The sequence below is a fragment of the Nicotiana sylvestris genome, chromosome 1 (genome assembly GCF_000393655.2).
Source record: "Nicotiana sylvestris chromosome 1, ASM39365v2, whole genome shotgun sequence".
Taxonomy (NCBI): Eukaryota; Viridiplantae; Streptophyta; class Magnoliopsida; order Solanales; family Solanaceae; genus Nicotiana; species Nicotiana sylvestris.
The window spans coordinates 175,169,911-175,191,063 of record NC_091057.1 but is presented as its reverse complement, the minus strand read 5'-3'; the positions used below and the strand labels follow the sequence as shown (position 1 = coordinate 175,191,063).

Genomic DNA, 21,153 nt, shown 5'->3' with positions numbered 1-21,153 from the left:
CTGTCCACCCAATTTCTATCAAAATACTTGTCCATCACATGTGAAACTTTGACTTGACCTTATTTACTCTATATCATAGATGGATCTTGGACTTGGGACCTTGTAAAACTAACTTAAATTTAAATTTATTTCTCAGTGAATTTTACTTTAAACAGTAACAATTAGCAAAGCTTATTAATTCTCAAAAGTTATTATATGAAGTATCAGAAACTGTATATCAAGATTAGAATATCCAACTTAAAGTACAAGCAAGAAAGAAAGAGCAACAAAAGAACAAAGCTCTTTGGGAAATAGTAACAAACAGTTGGCAGACAAGACGAACCATCAAGCGGAGCATATAATCTTTAGGCGATCCGCTGTAGATTGGTCTACAGAATACTGCAAAACAAAAGGAAATTGCAAGTGGGTCTATCGATAAATACTCAATCCAATAAACCAAATGCTAAATAAATGTAAAAGGGGCAGTAATGACTTCTACAATAGCTATAATACATGTCACTGTATTTTAGTGTTTAGTGTTTACCTTATTAAGGACCCAGATGGAATGGTTGTACGCTCGTTGAAGGAGTTCCTGAAGAGCATTTGGATCATTCGAGTCGATTTCTCTGTAATTGACGAAATTTTCTCGGGCGTATTTTGCGTAGTAAGGCCTGGTGTCCTTTGGAAGTCGCCTCACCAGCCTCAGCACTTCGCGGTAGGCACCTATTGCTTTCTTCATTTCTTGGATAATCATTTATCACCAATCGCAATTTGCAAATGTTGACTGATATAACGCAATAATGCTTAGGAAAATACTAATCAAGTTATTTCATGCGCGGTGATTTTGCATTGCTGAGTCCTGTGAAGGGGAGCATATGGATCGGGTCCGGATTTTAATAGTTGAACCATCGGGTTGGGGATGCAATCTTGTTTTATTTTTATTTCTTTTTAATGTAGCATTTATTTTTGGTAATTAATATAGCATTACTTACTGGTTCTATGGGCATAACTACTGCAATTTGCAGTAGACATTGTAATTGGGCTTATCCCCTCATTATCTATTTTGGAAGCTGTTTAACCCAAAATTTAATTATTAAATTAATCACTTAAATTGATAGAACAAGGCCATGAGTAACAATATTAGTCGAAAATAATGAATCTTTGCTTGGGAAAAATAAGAGAATGATGTAAATAACATAGATAAAAGCAGCAAAATAACGACAAAGAGAAAGTTAAAGAGCAGTTGAACAACGCTGCTAACTAAGAGATAATACTTTCGTATAATAATCGTGTGAGGGATTGAATCATAATGGGCTACAATATGGGGAAATGAAGTATTTACAGGACAATTTACGCCTACCCGTTACAGGCATTACTGGCATATCCCGTACATTATGCTTGATGGCTCTATTACTGCTTAGGAGTTAATATAAAATCCCAGATATCTCAAAGTTCGTTGGTTTGTGGGAGTTGTCTACTCGGATGTTGGTGATTAGCCGAATGATCTATTCCGGTATAGTATTATTCGGTATAGGTGCTTCTCGCATGGTTGTAAAGATAATGCTAGTTTTGTAGCGGCTATTTTGCAATTTGTGACAGTTTTTGGCCCCCACAAAATAAATTGTGGCTGTTTTTTAAAGTGCCACAATTATGTTTGCCACGAGCTTTTTTGTGGTATTTTTTAAAAAACCACGCCATAAAGTAATTTTTAAATTTGTAGCAGTTTTAAAAACAATTAGCTGGAGTTTGTAACGCAAACAATATGATGTCAATCTTTAAAAAAGAAATTACTTGTGGGGTTCATATATAACCTCCACAAATAATCTTAATCTTAAAAAAATAAATTATTGGCAATTTGTTTCGCCACAATTCTTTTTTTTTTTGTACTGAATAACTCGTAACATAGATCAAATTCCATAAAAAATATCTATGGTAAAACATCACAAATTCATACACATATCAAATTAAAGTTAAAAATCGTGTACAATAACTCAAACATTACCAAATTAATCTAAAGTGGTTCCATACAATAAATAAATATTTAAAAAGTACGTATTTGATTGGTTATTCATGCTGCTGCCGCCATGATCAATCCTCGTATATCCATATGTGAAGTAGTTTCATCATCCGAATCACTCGTCTGAAATGATAAAATAAAAATATTTGATGACGAACTTCAATAGATTCGACAAATAAACATATAATAGATTCGACAAATAAACATATACTAATGTGCATACATTCTTAGCACTTGAATAGACATAACTTTATGCGGATATAGTATTTTTTAAAGTAATGAATGCTCACTGTTAATTAGTGGTAAGATTGATATATATACGGGTAAAACCGAGTCCGTTCCCGGTGAGCCAAGCAGAGTGGTAAGATGACCGCAACATATTGGAGTCAGAACGAAGAGCCCCTCGTATCAGGGATCGGGCAAACACCTGCTCTCGGGGATATCGGGGCCATACCCTTGGGGTCCGATTTAAGGGTTGAGATTTCAGAGAACATCGCAAAGCAGCTGCACACGGCTAACAAAGGCCGTGATATCCGTACCCAACTGGATATCACGACGCGAATCTCGGCTCGTATCAATGATCGGCATAACGGAAGATTTTTATCTTTTTGAGAATTGTACTTAGAGTAAAACTCCCTCTATAAAGGGGAAAGATTATTATTGATATACACATGGTAACATGCATATCAAGGCAATATACTCTTATTTTCTCTGTTATTCAAAGTTCTTACTTTTATTCATCGGTTCTTCATTGGTGTGAGCCCGGGATCGAAGGCAAACATTTCATTAAGCTGTTATTGAGTCAGGGGTCACTCCCCTTAATTGGCCTGACAATTTATTATTCCCTTTATGTTACATCTCGCGTTTTTCGTATGTTAAAATTTCGTTTCCAGTTAACCGACGTAGACTCGGGGATGAGATCATCTTGACGTTAACGTACTTACGATATTTATAACAAGCGATAAATAAGTGTTATGAAGGATAAATCGGTACATAAATTAAAGAAAATGAGTTTCGTTGAAAGTGACCAATTTGGAATAAAATACGGGTCGAGCGATAATACTCGATAATTATAAATTAGTATCATGCAAGGTACCATATGACCACGTTAGTATAATATATAAAGTATATATGAAGTATTTTAAAAATAAATAGAATTTTAAGTAATTTGTGGTAATTTTTAAATTATGCGGGTAATTGATTAATTACCGGGTAACAAGACATTACCCAATTAACTAATAAGTGGATAAATAATTAATAAAATAACCCCTCAAACGTGGCAAGAAGCCACAAAATTGAAAATGACTAAGTAGTCACTTTTGCCAAATGGCTCCTTAAGAATACAACCAAGACATGACTTAAATTTAAGTCTTACCAAATAAGACTTGTGATCATTATCTAGGAAACTTAGTAAGCAATTCATTAGATGAAAGCACATTTTGTCTTTGGTTTCAAACCAAAGACGTTAGAAGCAGAGTCATTTCGTCCAAAATCTTTAGCCAACATTTCGATTGGAATTTCAAAGAGCAACCAAATTTCGTTTCAAAATTTTAAGAGATTCAAGCAGAATTTCATCTATATTTCGCAGAAGCAGATTCGTTCAAATAATTCAAGAAAAAGGTATGTTAAAGTCATCTCTTCTTTCGTATGGCATGTTCCGATTTATACTAAAGAAACGAGCAAACGCACAATTTTCATAAATTATTCTATTCATAGAGATACTAGGGGTGTCTATATTCTTGATTCCCCATGAAAAATATTATTATCTTCTGTTCATGGGTCTCAAAATAATACACGGTTGAAAAAGTTTATCCGGAAGGAATATTGAGATTATTACGTATTTTTCATACATTTCACTCATTTATGCATGTGCATTGACTCATGACCAGATGGTGTTATATACGCGTATATATGTAAATATATGTATATGGGATATAGGAAAATGTTACGACGTTATATACACACCACCACCTGATCAGCTAGTATATGCTGATGATGTTGCCCACAGTGGCCGAGATGATACGATGGGATGCCCTCAGTGGCTTGATGATATTATGTACATGTCACGACCCCCAACCGGACTCGGTCGTGATGGCGCCTCTCGTGAAGACAAAGCCATCCGACACAATTCCCAAATTCACTTCAATAATGTTAATAAGTCAATTTAATGCCTTTTAAATTAATCAGATATTGCTTAATGTGAGTTTAAATGAACACTGCGGAAATAAACACAGCCCGACATCGGGGTGTCACAAGTCACGAGCATCTACTAAGGTCAAAAATACAACTAAGTTCTGAAATAGGCTAAATACAGTCCAAGGATGTTCATGGAGAGAAAAGCAGTGCTGCGAACGCCGGCAGCTACCTTGCTAAACTCCGATGACTCTGCCTCCGATCAACCAATACCCGCTACCGGGTTCAGAAATACCCGAATCTGCACACAAGATGCAGGGAGTAAAATGAATACTCCAACTCAGTGAGTAATAATCATAACTAAAGTCTGAATGGTAAGAAATCACGAAAAGTGCATCAACATGCTGTATAAAAGCAGTTCAAAAACCAGTAAGAAAGCAATGAAGCTGTAAAATCTCTTAAAATATCTTAGCTCAGTTTAAACTTCTTCGAAAATGACTTTTTCAACAGTTGCACAAATGAATGCAAAATAATTAGTGCAGATAAGCATAGAAATCCGCTCCTCGAGCAAAAATACACAATTAAACAGGTACATGACAGGCAAATAAGAAAGATAAGCACATAAGGTTCGCCCCTCGGGTACAATATCAACAAATTCGCCCCTCGGGCACAATATTAACAAATTTGCCCCTCGGGCAATATCTCAGAATAATACCAGCCCCTCGGGCAATCACATAGAACAATACCAGCCCCTCGGGCTATATCTCACATCACAACGGATACCAGCGCTCACTGGGGGTGTGCAGACTCCTGGAGGGGCCCCTTACGGCCCAAGTGCAATATCAAGCCACCCGTGGCATCATAGACAGGCTCTCGGCCTCATATTAATATCAACAAGCCACCTTGTGGCGTACATATCTCAAGCCCTCAGCCTCATAACCAAATCAGTGTATCACCGCTGCAGCGTGCAGCCCGACCCAAAAGTATCCTCACAACACAGGCCCTTGGCCTTACTCAGTAAAAATTCACATAAGCCACTTGGGCAACAGTAAAACATGATGCTCAGCCCAAAATATGATTTAAAATATCATTTCAAGTTTAAAGCAGAGTAAACATGGCTGAGTTTTGAAAACAGTAGAATATAGCATGATTGAGTTCAAGCATAAAATCAAAAACAGTGAGGAAACATCAACAAAAATCCCCGAAGGGTTCAACTAGTTGGCACGAAGCCCAAATATGATATTCAGCCCAAATAATAATGATAGCAAATAGATTTCAGTCAAATACGCGGTAAAATCATCAATCGGGACAGACCAAGTCACAATCCCCAATAGTGCATGACCCCACGCTCGTCTTCAAGTGTGTGTCTCACTTCAATATAGCACTACGATGTGCAATCCCGGGTTTAAAACCCTCAGAACATCATTTACAATCATTACTCACCTCGATCCGATCCAAACTCTAGCCCGCGATGCCTTGCCCGCACGAATCAACCTCCGGATGCTCCAAATCTAGCCACAATCAATATATAATCATTAAAATATGCAAAGGGAACGAAGCCCACTCAAAAATATCCAATTTTACATCAAAATCCCAAAAATTCTCAAACTCGGCCCCTGGGCCCACGTGCCGAAATCCGATAAAATTAACATCAATGGAATCCTCATCCTCACACGAGTCTATACATATCAAGAACATCAAAATAGAACCTCAAATCCCCACTCAAAGGTCTCTTAATCTCAAGCCCTAATTACCCATTTTTGCTACTGATTTGTTTCCATGGATTTCAAGCTTACAATGATAGAATTCATCATAGAATCAAGTTTAGTGTCCAAAAATCTTACCTCCATGAAATCCTCTTGAATTACCTCTTAAATTAGCTCTCCCAAGCTTCAAAATTGCCCAACAATGGAGGTACTTAGCCTCAAAATCACGGAATAACCCTTTTAAATCATTTTGCCCAGGCATAAAAATCCTTCTTCGCAAACGCAATCAAAGCCTCGCATTCGCGAAGCACAAAATTACTTTGACCAAATTTCCTTCACCGCGAACGCGTCCTACCACTCCTGAACGCGAAGACTTGGCTCCCTAACCCAACGCGAACACGACTCCCTTTCCGTGAACGCGAAGAACAAATAAATCCTCAAACCCAGCTGCTCACTTCCCCTACGCGAACGCGGAGCCTCCCTCGCGAACGCGATGCACAACGAACCCAGCCCTTCGCGAACACGGAGCCTCCCTCGCGAACGCAAAGGCTAAAATCTCCACCTCACCAGCTAACCCTTCGCGAACGCGAGGCCCTACTCGCGAACGCGAAGGCCAAATGCCTACAACACTGAACAGAAATTTTCTTCAACTTTGCAAAATATGAAATGGTCTGATTGACCACCCGAAACTCACTCGAGGCCCTCAGGACCTCAACCAAACATGCCAACATATCCCATAACCTCATTCAAACTTGTTACAACATTCGAAACGCTCAAAACAACATCAAAATACCAAATTCGCATCGGATTCAAGCCTAAGAATTCCAAAACCTTCTAGATTATGCTTTTGATCAAAAAGCCAACCAAGCCACGTCCAAATGACCTGAAATTTTTCACACACATCCCAAATGACACAACGGAATTACTACAACTTCCTAAAATCCATTTCGACCCCTATATCAAAATCTCACCTATCAACCGGAAAATGCCAAAACCTCAATTTCGCTAATTCAAGCCTAAACCTTCCACGGACTTCCAAAATGTATTCCGATCATGCTATTAAGTCCTAAATCACCCAACGGAGCTAACCAAATCATAAAATTTCTGATCCGAGATCATGTACAAACAAGTCAAATCTTGGTCAAACCTTTCAAATTTCAAGCTTCAACTGAGGACTGTTTCTTCCAAATTCATTTTGATTACCCTGAAAACCAAAACCAACGATTCACATAAGTCATAATACATCACACGGGGCAGGTCATGCCCGAGAACTGGCGAGCAAAGTGCAAAAGCTCAAAATGGTCGGTCGGGTCGTTACAGTACACCCATACCTATGCATGGCACGACATTTATACACATGTGCATGACATTATAAACATTTTAAAATTTACAAAGTTATTCAGATTTAAATATGTGTTTCCTTATTCCTTGTTTCATCTATGTATTTTACGTACTAATTTTCATGCCTTACATACTCAGTACATGTTACGTACTGACGCCCTATTTCATGGGGCCTGCGTTCTATGCCCGCAGGTGCAGGTAGGCAAGTTGACGGTCCCCCTTCTTAGGATACCTGATCAGCGAGAGTTGGCGTGCTCCACTTGATCTGGAGCTGCTTTGATTTTGGTACGATACGTTTGTATATATATATATATATATATATATATAGGTATGATGTGGCTCAGTCCCGTCTTTGTACAATTATGTTTTTATTAGAGGTATGTAGATAGTATGTCTAGTTGGGTTGTATGTGGCATTGTCGGCTTTCAGTTATTCGATGTGTAGTTGGCTATAGTAGCCTTGCCAGCTCGCCCACCGTATTATGCATATTTACGTATATATGCCTTGTTGGCAGGTTTCCTTCATGTATGTTATCTTCGTAATTCAACAGATGTTATATAGGTTCATATCCTAGACGCATGCTTAGGGGTGTTTGACAGGTAGGACTCAGACACCTGTTGTGGCCCTTCGGTTTGGGTCGCGACTGTCATACCTCCTTTTTACGCGCACCTACCCCGAGGGATAAAAGCACAAGGGAGTTTTTCCAATTTAAGTGACAATATTCGAAATGGGATTATTCATTTATTTCAGAGTCGCCACTTGGGAGATTTATGGTGTCCCAAGTCACCGGTTGAATCCCGAATCGAGGAAAATATTGACTCTGTTTAACAGTCTGCGCACCAGAAATCCGGATAAGGAATTCTGTTAACCCGGGAGAAGGTGTTAGGCATTCCCGAGTTCCGTGGTTCTAGCACGGTCGCTCAACTGTCATATTCGGCTTGATTATCTGATACAATACATGTTGAACATATGTGCGAATTTTAACTTTTAACCGCTTTTATCATAGACCATTTTTATCGAGAATTGCAACATCGTGAAAATATATCTCGAACCACGTCACATCAATGTACCCATGGTTACCAACATATTTCGACTCTATTGAGATTTGGATTTGGGTCACATAAATGTGCACCCGAGTTTAAGAAAATAAATTGTTAAAAGCGCGCCTAAAGCGACTAGCGTATCATTATTTTGGGTAAGGCCATGAAATTTGCTAAACGACCGATCCCGAAGTCTATACAATTATTAACCATTTATTGAGGGCCCCGCAACTTGTGCGTTTTATTGGGCGAGACTCATCTCATTTATTTTAAAAGGATAATCCTAAAGTGCCTACATTTTTTCTATTAAATTTGTCTCTAAAAAATGAAAGAGAAAAGGTCCTAATTTATTTACACGCTTACCAGTTGTTAAATTAAAAAAAAAACTTGGCAATCTAATTTAATCATAGACCATTTACATGCTGAAATTAACCAATAGTATCTAGCTAAACAATATTCCTACAAGTTCCGAAACGGTCTATTCATTTAATGAGCTAATTGTTGAATGTTTAAGAATAGTCTAAATCAGCTAACATGCTTTTTGAGACATGATAATCATCCAACAATAGCGAACTAACTGGACAAAGTTACTACACCATTTATTTATTTTTTAGGCAATACATAGACAGTTCGTCCACTAAGCTATTGTCAGATGTTCCATTATATATATTAAACAACTACATGATTCTGATTAGAGGAAGCTAAATAATGTATATATACAAATAAAATTCAGAATATAACTAAGATAAATTCAGAACTTCAACTATTCATTTCATATTCATGCTTTATGTTTCAGTTTACAGTAACCAATGTGTCAGTTGTGTACCTGATATTGGAAGCAAAAGAAAAGGAAGATTAGCAGGAATGCAGTAGCATACAACAACAACAACACCCAACAACAGATTTAAAAAAAACGAGCAGAAATCCAGCAACAACCAGTGAAGTAGTAGCAAATAACCAACCAAACTCAAGGAAACAAATCAAATGAAAATCCCGAAACACCAACAACAATCAACGGGCAGAAACAAAGTAAATCTTTTTTAGATTGAAAGACCAGTTAATGTTTAACCTTTAAATCTTGACCCCTATGTATATCCAGTGTATGCAGATTGCATATCGGGTGTATACTACTCTCTCTTTCGAATCTCCTTCGAAATGTTTTCTCAATATTCAGTCAATCCCCTATCCCCTTTCAATATTTTCGAAATTCCCCCCTAATATCCATACCCCTTATTTATAGCCAAACTTCAAGCATTTAAAATTAAAAATCTCACCATCTTCCACCTATCCCCCTTTAACTTCCACTACTTAATGTTTTGTCCCCCATTATATTAAACAAATATATTAGTTCCCACTAACACATATCTTTTCCTTATTTAATTTCATTATTCTCCACTACCGCATGCTTTGTCCCCCACTATATTAAATAATGTATTAATTCCCCACCATTATGTCTTGTCCCCCACTACGTATTAAAAATGTATTAATTTAATATTACTAGTACCTAGTAGACGGAACACTCAGATTAAATAATTGTTCAAATTTTCAACTCCAAAAATACCCCTCTGAAATTACCATTCTACCCCTGAAAATACTGCAATTTACCATTCTACCCCCATCAGCTATAACCAATTCACCTAATCAATTCTAACCAAAATACAGCAGCTATAACCAATTTCTAATCAAATTCAATCAACAAATTCAAACTAAATGATGAACAACAAAGAAACAACTGGAATTATTTTGACTGAACAATATTTTTTAACAACAAACCTACTTTCAGATTCAACAACAATAACAAACAAGTATATTCAAATCATTGAGATCAAATTCAAATTAAACTTAAACAAAACAAATAAACAGATTCAAATCACTAACCTCAATAATCAATTGATCTTCAAATTAAATCCAACAACATTACAACAAAGATGAATGATTCAAACTAAATCAAAAAATTAAAAACCAAAACATAAACTCACATTAAATCACTGGATTAAAAACGAACTTCAAACAAAAAATGAACACGAATTAAATCTAAATTAAACAACAAAGATGAATGATTCAAACGATTAAACTAACACCCTGCTATATTAAAACTAAACAAAAACAAATGAATGAAAACAAACCGAAGAAATAATCAAGAAATGAAAAACAACGAACAAGAAAGGAATCAAACATTTACTGATTTCAAATCTGAGAATATCAAACAAAATACGGACAGAAATGAAACTTAAACCAACTAACCGGAAATGAACAACGACGAACTCGAACCAAGACTGCCAACGACCTAATGGATCTCGACTTCAATGAAAACCCACCTTCTCTTTAACCTTGACGAACTCAGACTGGACCTCGACGAGGCAGTCATGGTGAAGAAAAAGAAGACGAAGAAGAAGCAACAACAACAGCAACAACGCTGCTTGTCGCGGACGGGGAAGTTGATGGTTTTTCCGGCGACTTGGGGTGAGCTCGGCGAAGGCAGCAGCAATGGTGGCTTGAGTGGTGTTCATGGATGAGCTCGGACAAAGAAGAAGGAGCAGCAACGCAACAACACTGCTGCTCGTTAATGGCGGATGGGGGAGGGCAGCAACAATGGTGGTTTGGACGTGACGACGACGACGGGGCTGCTGGTTGGGCGACGCTGGAAGGGTCGTTTGGACGTGAGGTCGTTTAGCCTATGGGGATGAAGAAGAAGAAGGAGCAGCAGCCATGGGAGCTTGGTCGTCGATGGCTGGTCGTAGCAGAAGCGATGGTGGTCGCTTGCTGGTTTTTCCGACGATGGAGGCGACGAGGATGGCAAAGCTCAGAGACGAAGGAAGTGAAGCAGAAAGGGTGGTCGACGGAGGTTCATCGTTTGGTGGATGTAACAAAAGCAATGGCGGGTTTGGGTGGTGCTCGCGACTTAGACGAACGGAGTGCTGTATGTGTAGATGAAAGAATGATGACGGAGAGGGGTGTTGTTTGTCGTGGGCTGGTGAAGCAGCAGCAGAAGGGCAGCCATAGGAGGTTGAAGAAGAAGAAGAAGAAGAAGAAGAGAGGGGGGGCGGGTGACTTTAGTTTTTTTAGGGTTTTTCTCAAAACAAAATCCAAATGGAAGAAAGGGTGGGGGGTGTTTGCTTGGGGTTATGGGGCGGACCGGGTCGGGTCGACACGGTAGGAGTTTATATGGTTTGGGCCATGGTTGATTTAAATTAGAAGGTGGCCAATCCGATTTTCTTCCTCTTTTATTGCTTCTTTTCTTTTACTTTCTAAAACTAAAATTCTAAATTAAGTTACAAACTAAATTAACTTATTAAAAATACTAATTAATTCCTAGCAACAATTATCATATAAAATGAAATGACAATTAAAATACAATCACACAATTTGGACATTAAATGCTAAAAATGCAAAAGATGCCTATTTTTGTAATTTTCATTCTTGTAAAACAAACTTAATTACTCATAATTGCAAACCTAAATCCTAAATGCAAATGCGACATATTTTTGTATTTTTTATTAATTTAGCAAATAAACATGCGCAGACAAAATGCAAACAATACAAGAAAAGTAACACAAAATTCACAACAATTGCAAACAATCAAAAAATTGTTTTATTTTTGGAATTTTTTGGGAGTAATTCTCATATAGGGAAAAAATCACGTGCTCACAGTGACAAAAGTGGTATCAGAGTAGTTCTGTCCTAGGGTTGTCTACAGACTGTGTTTAGTAAAGTCTTGTTTATGGGTGTGTCGTACACCACACTTATAAACAGGAGGCTACAGGACATATAGGATGTTATCCTCTCTTTTTATCTCAGATCGTGCGATACAAGAATTCATGTTCCTAACAATATGCTATATTTTCCGCGATGCCTCCAAAGAGTCGACCACCTAAAAGGGAAAGTTCATGGCTGGTGAGACTACTAGTCAAGTGCCACAAGTTACCAAAGATCGGGGAGAGTCTCATGGTGAGGTTCCATCTCAGACTTCACATACCCCGCCCTTTCCAGAAGAGCTCCGAGGGGCACCAGCTCTAGCGCCTACCCCTGTACATTCAGCACCTTAGCCGGATGCACCGGGTCAGGAGATGAGAGATGTTATTCAGTTATTGACCTTATTATTAGCCGCATAGGCTCGACGTCAGGAAGTAGGTATTGGTCACGCAGATAGGTCCGTGAGTGCGAAGGTTCGTGACTTTATTAATTTAGACCCTCCGATATTCACTAGAGCAGATCCAAACGAGGACTCTCAGGTATTTATTGATAGAGTGCAGAGGACGTTACGGGTAATAAAGGCCACTGCGACTGAATCTGTTGAGCTAGCTTCCTATAGACTCCGATATGTTGCAGTTAATTGGTACGAATCCTGGGAATTGTCCAGAGGTGAGGATGCCCTTCCAGCGGTATGGCAGGAGTTTACAAAAGCTTTTATTCGTCATTATTTGCCACCAGAGCTTAGACGGGCTAGAGTTGATAGGTTCATGACCCTTCGGCAGGGTAACATGAGTGTTCGGTAGTACAATATTCAGTTTGATTCGTTGGCTAGGTATGCTCCCACTATTGTATCTAAGATGGAGGATCGGGTTCACCGGTTTGTGATGAGATTAGGGCCTTACTTGCTTAACGATTGTATGTCGGTCTCACTTCAGCCGGACATGGATATTTCTCGTATTCAAGCATACACTTAGGGTGTAGAGGAGCGTAAACAGAAACAGAGGGCTGATCGTGAGCATGATAGGGCCCAGAATAAGAGAGCGAGGTCTTCGGGTCCTTCTGGTGAGTTTTGAGGTGGTCAGAGGCAGCAGTACTCGAGGTATCTATCCCAGCCCTCGGCTAGCGCGCCCCCTCAGTTTGGTAGTAAGAGATTTGATCGTTCTACATATTCAGGGTCTGGTCAGAATTTCAGGGCCTTAGGTTCTCAATATAGGGGTGAGTCAAATTAGATGAGGCCACCCTTGCCACGATGTACTCAATGCGGTAAGCAGCATACCAGGAAGTGCCATATGGATTTAGGTGTTTGTTATACTTGTCGTTATACGGGCCACGTTATGAGGGATTGTTCGATGAGAGATGATGCAAGCATAGCTCAGCCGTCGGGATCTGCAGCTAGTTCGTCATCATTAGTACGCCCCCCTGGGCAAGGTCCCCAAGCACCAATGAGTCGTGGTAGAGGCAGAGTCGGAGAATCTAGCTCGAGCAGCCCTCAAAACCGCATTTATGCGTTGGCAGGACGACAGGACCAGGAGTCATCGCCTGATGTTGTTACAGGTATATTATCAGTCTCCTCATATGAATATATGCACTGATTGACCCAGGTTCCACCTTATCATACGTTACTCCGTTAGTTGCTGGTAAGTTTGGAATAAAACCTGAATTGGTTAAACCTTTTGAGGTATCTACACCTGTTGGGGACTCGGTGATAGCTAAGCAAGTATATATGGGTTGTATAATAGTAGATCTACCGTAGCAAACTTAATCGAGTTAGATATGGTAGAATTTGATGTTATAATGGGTATGGATTGGTTGGCTTCTTGTCATGCCAACGTTGATTGTAGAGCAATGACAGTCCGATTTCAATTTCTAGGGGAGCCTATTTTGGAGTGGAAAGGTAATACGGCATCGCCGAGAGGAAAATTTATTTCCTACCTCAAGGCAAGGAAGATGATTAGAAAGGGTTGTATTTATCACTTAGTTCGGGTTCAGGATGTGGAAGTGGAGTCACCAACCATTTAGTCCATCCCTGTGGTGAATGAGTTTCCCGATGTTTTCCCCGATGAGCTTCCGGGTCTCCCGCCAGAGCGAGAAATTGAGTTTTCTATTGACCTACTACCAGATACTCACCCAATATATATTCCTCCTTATAGAATGGCCCTCGCAGAGCTGAAAGAGTTGAAAAAACAACTAAAGGACTAGCTTGAAAAAGGTTTTATCATACCTAGTGCGTCACCGTGGGGAGCACCTATTTTGTTTGTGAGAAAGAAAGATGGTTCCTTACGAATGTGTATTGATTATAGGCAGTTGAATAAGGTGACGATCAAGAATAAGTACCCGCTCCTGAGAATTGATGATTTATTTGATCAGTTGCAAGGTGCCAAGTATTTTTCAAAAATAGACTTGAGGTCTGGGTACCATCAAGTAAGGGTTAAGGATGAAGATATTTCGAAGACAACATTCAGGACTAGATATGGGCACTTTGAATTTCAGGTTATATCGTTCGGTCGGACCAATGCCCCAGCAGTATTCATAAATTTGATAAACCGTGTGTTTAGGCCTTTTTTAGATCTGTTTGTAATTGTATTTACCGATGATATATTGGTGTATTCTCGTTCAAAGGATGAGCATGTTGATCATCTGCGTACTGTGCTCAGAGTTCTATAAGAAAGGAAGTTGTTTGCAAAATTTTCTAAATGTGAATTCTGGTTGAACTCTGTAACTTTCCTGGGGCATATCATTTCGGTTGAAGGCATTCGGGTGGATACACAAAAAATTGAGGAAGTAAAGACTTGGCCTAAACCCACAACACCGATGAAGGTTCATAGCTTTCTCGGTTTGGCAGGTTATTACAGGAGATTTGTGGAAGGATTTTCTTCCTTTTCAGCACCTTTGACAAAGTTAACTCAGAAGGGAGCAAAGTTTCAATGGACCGATGCTTGCGAACGGAGTTTCCAGGCATTAAAGGACAGATTAACGTCAGCACCGGTTCTAACGCTTCTAGAAAGAACTGATGGTTACGTTATCTATTGTGACGCTTCAGGCATTGGATTAGGTTGTGTGCTGATGCAACATGGTAAGGTTGTGGCTTATGCTTCTAGACAACTAAGAAATCATGAGAAGAACTACCCGACCCACAATTTAGAATTAGTTGCGGTGATTCATGCACTAAAGATGTGGAGGCACTACTTGTATGGCATTCATGTTGATATCTATACGGACCATAGGAGCCTCCAGTACATCTTCAAGCAAAATGAATTGAATCTTCGTCAAAGGAGATGGTTGGAGCTACTTAAAGACTATGACGTTGATATTTTATACCATCCGGGGAAGGCGAACGTAGTAGTCAATGCCCTCAACTGTAGATCTAAGGGTAGCCTGTGGTATTTACAACTAGAAAAGAGGGGAATATCCCATAAGGTTCATCAGCTAGCTAGTCTTGGAGTTTGGATACTGGACTCAGGTGACGTTGGAATTACTCTTCAGGATACGACAACATCCTTTTTAGTAACTGAAGTAAAGGAATGCTAGTACAAAGACCCTGTGTTAGTTCTATAGGGATACCACCCTTCAGAAGGAGAAGACACCGTTTGAAATTACAGAAGATGGGGTCTTCAGATATCAAAGACGATTATGTGTGCCTAATGTTGCAGGGCTGCGTCGGCGAATTATGGGAGAAACTTACTATTCTCGCTATTCTATCCATCCAAGAGCAACAAAGATGTATCATGATATCAGGGAAGTGTATTGGTGGGACGGAATGAAAAAGGATATAGCAGAATTTGTTGCCCAGTGTCCTAACTTTTAGCAGGTTAAGATTAAGTATAAAAAACCCGGTGGATTATTGCAGGCTATGGAAATTCCTACTTGGAAATAGGAAGTAATCAATATGGATTTCATCGCAGGCTTACCTCGTACCCAATGTAAGTTCAATTCGATATGGGTGATTGTTGATAGGCTTACAAAGTCAGCCCATTTTCTGCCCGTTAGAACTACTTATTCGTTAGAGGATTATGCAAGGCTTTATATTAAGGAGATAGTACGACTGCATGGTGTCCCTGTATCTATTATCTCGGATAGAGAAGCTCAATTTACAGCTAACTTCTAGAGGTCCTTCCAAAAAGTATTGGGGACTCAATTAAGTCTTAGTACAACATTTCATCCCCAGACAGACGGACAGGCTGAACGTACTATTCAAATACTGGAGGATATGTTACAAGCTTGTGTAATAGACTTCAAAGGTAGCTAGGATCATCATCTGCCGCTTATTGAGTTCGCATATAATAATAGTTACCATTCTAGTATTCACATGGCTACATACGAAGATCTTTACGGACGAAAGTATAGGTCGCCCATAGGGTGGCTTGATGTTGGAGAATCTGGATTATACGGGCCAAACCTGGTTCAGCAAGCCATATAAAAAGTAAAGCTTATCCGGGATCGACTATTGACAGCTCAGAGTCGTCAGAATTCATATTCTGACGTGCGATGACGAGATTTAAAGTTCGGGGTTGATGACTGGGTATTCTTAAAAGTATCACCTATGAAGGGTGTGATGAGGTTTGGCAAGAAAGGCAAACTTAGCCCACGGTATATTGGGCCTTATAGGATCATTCGGAAAGTGGGCCAAGTAGATTATGAGTTAGAATTGCCCTCGGAGTTGGAGTCTGTCCATCCGGTTTTTTACGTATCTATGTTACGGAAGTGCATTGGCGATCCTACCTGAGTGATGCCCACGGATGATGTACAGATTACAGAGAATTTATCATACGAGGAAGTTCCGATTGCCATCCCAGACCGACAAATCCGCAAGCTGCGAAATAAGGAGGTAGCCTCCGTAAAAGTACTTTGGAGAAACAACAATGTGGAAGAAATGACTTAGGAGGCCGAGGAAAACATGAAGTCTAGATATCCCTACTTATTTCCTCCTCCAGAGAAGGGTCCGACTGAGACGTCATAATCATAAGATACGTGTATAAATTCTTATGTTGGTTATTGTCGTTGTCATGTGAGGCAATTGTCATTATTCATAATTATGATCCGGTGTGGCGTTGGATTATTAAGCTTATAGAGGGAGAGTTGGTAGTAGTATTTGTTACAAAGGCGACCCTGCCAAAGTTATATGGATCACGGGGAATTGAACATTCGAGGGCGAATGTTTCTAAGGGGGAAAGATGTTACTTCTCTCATTTTACGTACGTTAAAATTTCGTTTTCAATTAACCGACGTAGACTCGGGGATGAGATCATCTTGACATTAACGTACTTATGTTATTTATAACAAGCGATAAATAAGTGTTATGAAGGATAAATGGGTACACGGATTAAAGAAAACGAATTTCGCTGAAAGTGACCAAATTGGAATAAAATATGGGTCGAGCAATAATACCCGATAATTATGAACTAGTACCATGCAAGGTACTATATAACTACGATAATATAATATATAAAGTATATATGAAGTATTTTAAAAATAAATAGAATTTTAAGTAATTTGTGGTAATTTTTAAATTATGCGGGTAATTGATTAATTATCGGGTAACAGGACATTACCCATTTAATTAATAAATGGATAAATAATTAATAAAATAACCCCCCAAACGTGGCAAGAAGCCACAAAATTGAAAATGACTAAGTAGTCACTTTTGCCAAATGGCTCCTTATGAATACAATCAAGACATGACTTAAATTTAAATCTTAGCAAATAAGACTTGTGATCATTATCTAGGAAACTTAGTAAGCAATTCATTATATGAAAGCACATTTTGTCTTTGGTTTCAAACCAAAGACGCTAGAAGCAGAGTCATTTCGTCCAAAATCTTTAGCCAACATTTCGATTGGAATTTCAAAGAGCAACCAAATTTCGTTTCAAAATTTTAAGAGATTCAAGCAGAATTTCGTCCATATTTTGCAAAAGCAGATTCATTCAAATAATTCAAGAAACAGGTATGTTAAGGCCATCTCTTCTTTCTTTTGGCATGTTCCGAATTATACTAAAGAAACGAGCAAATGCACAGTTTCCATAAATTACTCTATTCATAGAGATACTATGGGTATCTATATTCTTGATTCCCCATGAAAAATATTATTATCTTCTATTCATGGGTCTCAGAATAATACACGGTTGAAAAAGTTTATCCGGAAGGAATATTGAGATTATTACATATTTTTCATACATTTCACTCATTTATATATGTGCATTGACCTATGACCAGATGACGTTATATACGCGTATATATGTAAATATATGTATATGAGATATGAGAAAATGTTCCGGCGTACGCACCACCACCTGATCAGCTGGTATATGTTGATGATGTTGCCTACAGTGGCCGAGACGATACGATGGGATGCCCTCAGTGGCTTGATGATATTATGTACACCCACACCTATGCATGGCACGACATTTATACGCACGTGCATGACATTATAAACGTTTCAAATTTACAAAGTTATTCAGATTTAAAGATGTGTTTCCTTATTCCATGTTTCATCTATGTCTTTTACGTACTAATATTCATGCCTTACATACTCAGTACATTTTTTGTACTGACGCCCTATTTCACGGGGCCTGCGTTCCACGCCCCTATGTGCAGGTAGGAAAGCTGATGGTCCCCTTTCTTAGGATCCCTGATCAGCGAGAGTTGGCGTGCTCCACTTGATCTGGAGCTGCTTTGATTTTGATATGATACGTTTGTATATATATATATGTATGTATATAGGTATGATGTGGCTCAGTCCCGTCTTTGTACAGTTATGTTTTTATTAGAGGTATGTAGATAGTATGTCTAGTTGGGTTGTAAGTGGCATTGTCGGCTTTCAGTTATTGGATGTGTAGTTGGCTATAGCAGTCTTGCTGGCTCGCCCGCTGTATTTTGCATGTATACGTACATATTCCTTGTTGGCATGTTTATTTCATGTATGTTATCTTCGTAATTCAACATATGTTATACAAGTTCATATCCTAGACGCATGCTTAGGGATGTTTGACAGGTAAGACTCAGGCACCCGTCGTGGCCCATCGATTTAGGTCATGACACTTTCTCTGTTTAATCTAACATTGTTTATCATTTGTATTGAATTAATCCGTGTATCCTTAAAACCACATATAAATTCAATTGTTATATGTTTTTGAGGGTTAACAATATGAATGGATTAAATACGTTTTAAACAACACAGATAAAATTTCCGAACCACTTATATTTAATACGGATAAAACAGAAATTGAGTGACAAAAAAATACAACAACAACAACCAAGTAATAATTCCACTAGTGAGGTCTAGAGAGGGTAGACTGTATGCAGACCTTACCCCTATCCATGAAGGTAGAGAGACTATTTCTGGGAGACCCTTGGCTTAAAAATAAAAAATCTGTAACAACAACAGAAAACATACAAATAAGATCAACACCAAGTGACAACAAATAAGTGGAAGGACAATAATTATGGCAATAATAAAAATTAAAAATAAAATATAATATAAAAGTAAAAAAATAATAAACAAAAAATAGAAAGTGTGATGGAACAATAACCGCTAGCAGTCTTATATAAAACACTATTAGACTAGCCAGAACAACGAAGAAAAAAGCTTAACTAAACTCTAACCTACAACCCTAATGCTCGACCTCCACGCCTCCCTATCGAGGGTCATGTCCTCGAAAATCTGAAGTTGCGCCATGTCTTGCCTTATCACCTCGCCCCAATATTTCTTAGGCCGCCCTATACCTCTCCTTGTATCTGTCAAAGACAACCGTTCACACCTCATAACCGGGGCATCTAGGCTCCTCCTCTGCACATGCCCGAACCATCTAAGCCTCGTTTCCCGCATCTTGTTGCCCATGGGAGCCACGCCCACCTTCTCCTAAATATCTTCATTCCTAATCTTATCCAGCCTAGTGTGCCCACACATCTATCTCAATTCGGCTACTTTCATCTTCTGGATATGAGAATTTTTGACTGGCCAACACTCAGCCCCATATAGCATGGCCGGTCTAATTATCGCTCTATAGAACTTACCTTTAAGTTTCAGTGGCGCCTTCTTGTCACACATGACTCCAGACACTAACCTCCATTTCATCCATTCCACCCCGATATGGTGAGTGACGAAAAATATAAATATCCATATTTTCTTAAATATTATCATTATTGTGAGGATCCCAAACCACAATATAAGCTGTCAAATTTGGTGATGGTAAATTGAATATATTTTCTTTTTGTGCCACGATGAACTAAATGAGTTGAAAAAGAACGGCAAAGTTAAGAACAAAAGGAAAAGTCATGTTAAAGGGAGACGAAAAAGAAAGTCAAAAAGTGCATTACGTAAGAATCGAACTCCGGATCACACAAAGCGTATATTTAGATTTCATTAATCATTAGCACCCACTGTTTGAGTAATGGTTGCTCACCCTAATATATATCCATTATTTCATGCGAAATTGTTTATAACATTATATGTTCGATACCAAGGATGGACAATGGGTGCTTGAACACGCACAATTCTCTATGTGGATCCGCCCATGACTTTATGCAATCAGCAAAGATAGCAGTAGAAAGGCAATTTTTGTTCAACTAAAATAAACTTAAAGTAAAACAACTAATAACAGATGTTGTGTTTTGTTTTGAAAGACAAAAGACAAATGCACTTACAAAGTCCACCCAGAAGGTCTCCCAACGCCGATCACCTAGTCGCAGAGAATTTGTTTTGCAGATTCGTATTTGGGGTGAATAGATCTAATGAGAAAAATGACCCTAAAGTGGGAAAAAGGGCTGAATCAGGTGTGGGGAGAAGAGATTTGAGTGGGGAAGTTGGATAAGGGATAAGGGTGAGAGGGAAAAACTAAATAATCTCTTAAGAAGAGCTAAAACTTATGAAGATAAAATTAATTTATCTTGAAATCAATTATTAATGGATAGCTAAATGTGATTTATCATTGCACTTAGGGGCTATGTTCGAATTATATAAATTTTATTCTCTTATTCAGATAACTGATTGTTATTTATTACTTAATTAAATATCAATCACTTAGTAAAAGATTAATATTCAATACAAACAGAGTTTTTGAGGCGATTTTCTTGGCTTATAACCTCCACAAATTTCATAAAAACGTGGAGGTTATACAAACCGCAACAATTTAACGCAAACAATCGTCTTAAATTGATACAGTTTGTGGGGGGTTGCCTAACCTCCACATTTTGATGTAATCCGCGGAGGTTACTATAACCTACGCATTGAAACTGTCACAAATTGAA

The 21,153-nt window shown here is 38.6% G+C and overlaps 1 long non-coding RNA gene across 2 annotated transcripts; it reads right to left on the bottom strand.

Annotated features, from left to right (window-relative positions):
* Nucleotides 1-8,768: 8,768 nt before the first annotated feature.
* Nucleotides 8,769-20,786, bottom strand: LOC138880900 (uncharacterized). 2 transcript variants are annotated; one of them, XR_011403371.1, is made up of 3 exons: nt 20,551-20,786; nt 19,212-19,276; nt 8,769-9,042 (listed from the first exon to the last, which is right to left on the bottom strand). It is a non-coding gene; the product is annotated as an uncharacterized lncRNA (long non-coding RNA). The 2 variants fall into 2 exon arrangements; XR_011403370.1 differs by having other exon boundaries at nt 19,217-19,276.
* Between the last annotated feature and the right edge of the window lie 367 nt (nt 20,787-21,153).